The sequence below is a fragment of the Oryx dammah genome, unplaced genomic scaffold (assembly GCF_014754425.2).
Source record: "Oryx dammah isolate SB20612 unplaced genomic scaffold, SCBI_Odam_1.1 HiC_scaffold_26, whole genome shotgun sequence".
In the NCBI taxonomy this organism is placed as follows: Eukaryota; Metazoa; Chordata; class Mammalia; order Artiodactyla; family Bovidae; genus Oryx; species Oryx dammah.
In genome coordinates, this window is record NW_024070210.1 from 77,234,850 (window position 1) to 77,236,927 (window position 2,078).

Consider the following 2,078-nt stretch of genomic DNA (forward strand, 5'->3'; position numbering starts at 1 on the left):
AAGAACAGTGTGGAGATTCCTTAAAAAACTGGGAAGAGAACTGCCATATGACCTAGCAATCTCACTGCTGGGCATACACACTGAGAAACCAAAATTGAAAGAGACACGCATACCCCAATGTTCATCGAAGCACTGTTTACAATAGCCAGGACATGGAAGCAACCTAGATGTCTATCAGCAGATGAATAGATAAGAAAGCTGTGGTATATGTACACAATGGAATATTACTCAGCCATTAAAAATGCATTTGAATCAGTTCTAATGAGGTGGATGAAACTGAAGCCTATTATACAGAGTGAAGTAAGTCAGAAAGAAAAACACGAATACGGTATACTAACACATATATATGGAACTTAGGAAAAGGGTACTGATGACCCTATATGCTTGGACAGCAAAAGAAACACATATGTATAGAACAGTCTTTTGGACTCTGTGGAAGAAGGTGAGGGTGGGATGATTTGAGAGAATGCCAGTCCAGGTTAGATGCATGAGACAGGGTGCTCAGGGCTGGTGCACTGGGATGACACTGAGGAATGGGATGGGGAGGGAGGTGGAAGGGGAATTCAGGATGGGGGACACATGTACACCTATGGGTGATTCATGTCAGTGTATGGCAAAAACCACTACAATATTGTAAAGTAATTAGCCTTCATTTAAAATAAATAAATAAATAAATAATGCATGTCAACTTGCTTAATCTTCAGTTTCCTTCAGTTCAGACCTTTAATATTAATTGCTTTCTTCATGCCCTTTTTCAGGATCTGCCAAACTTAATGACCAGGGAAAGAAAAGTAGACAAAGTAAAGGTGTGTGGTGAGCCACTCTTTATCTGTACACAGACCACGTGGTCGATGAACATGACACCCTACTTCCTGTTTGTGGGGAGTGACACAGGAACCAGTTACCATGTATATGTGCTGCCAGGCACTCAAAGACACTGAAATCTTAGCTTGAGGCAGAACTGACATGTTTGTGTAGGAGAATCCATGTCTCATGCCTCTCTCCAGTCTGCTCTGGGTGTTCCTGGCCTCCACCTTCTCTGGTAGGGATGCTCTCAAGCATGGGTGCATGTGTTCAGGGTGAAAGGACTGCACACAGGCACGTGGAGCTTCACAGGGACTTGGGGAGGAAAGGAGGGTTGGGGAAAAGCAAGCGTCTTATGATTTCAGTATGGTTTGTAAATATTTGGGTCCAAAATTAGTTGAATTTCTACATTATTTTGTTCACTATTTCAGCTCTATTTTCTTGTTTTTTTTTTCCACAGGCTCTAGTGTGGCCCAGAAAGTTACTCAATAGCAGCCAGACATAACCAGTCAAGTGCAGAACGTAGTCATCCTGAACTGTCGGTATGAAACAAGTTGGAACATTTACACCTACTGGATATTTTGGTACAAGCAGCTTCCCAGTGGAGAGATGACTTACCTCATTCATCAGTATTCAGAAGATGGGAATGAAAGGGACGGCCACTACTCTGTAAACTTTCAGAAAGCACATAAGTTCATCAGCCTCACCATTTCATCCTTAAAGCTGACACATTCTGGGAAATACTTCTGTGCTCTCTGGGAACGCACAGTGCTTGAAGTAATAGGAAAAGCTGAACAAAAACCCCAGAACTTAATAAGAGAGAGGCTCCCTGCTGCAGGACCCAGGTTGAAATGTACAGCTGCAGACCCCAGACAAGAAACAGTAGTCCTGTGGTTCCTTAACCTGTGATCTGGATCAGAAGATTTGATTCTAAATAAAAGCTTCTTCTATGTAATTTGGAAGCAGGTGTCCTGAGTGACTTTCTACTAATATTCTCCTCTTGAATTCTTGACTTTAAATCAATCATGCAGAGCATGTGTAACCTTGTCTAAAGTTGTAAACTTTCTCTATAATAATGTAAAGTGACAGTTTCACTAAACTACACTCACATCCCAAACCTGGGTCTAGTTACCTGGAATCATCATGAAAATTATTTCCTTAGTCCTTTCTTCTCAGACTTGTGTCACTTAAGATACAATCAGAGAAGCAGATTACCAGTGGTGTCAAATAAGAAATTGGTTAAGAAGATTAGAACTCAGGCTATTGCTAGATCT

General features: G+C 41.4%; 1 pseudogene; it reads left to right on the forward strand.

Annotated features, from left to right (window-relative positions):
- Positions 1 to 993: 993 nt before the first annotated feature.
- LOC120853709 lies at positions 994 to 1,713 on the forward strand (annotated as a pseudogene).
- The last annotated feature ends 365 nt before the right edge of the window (positions 1,714 to 2,078 follow it).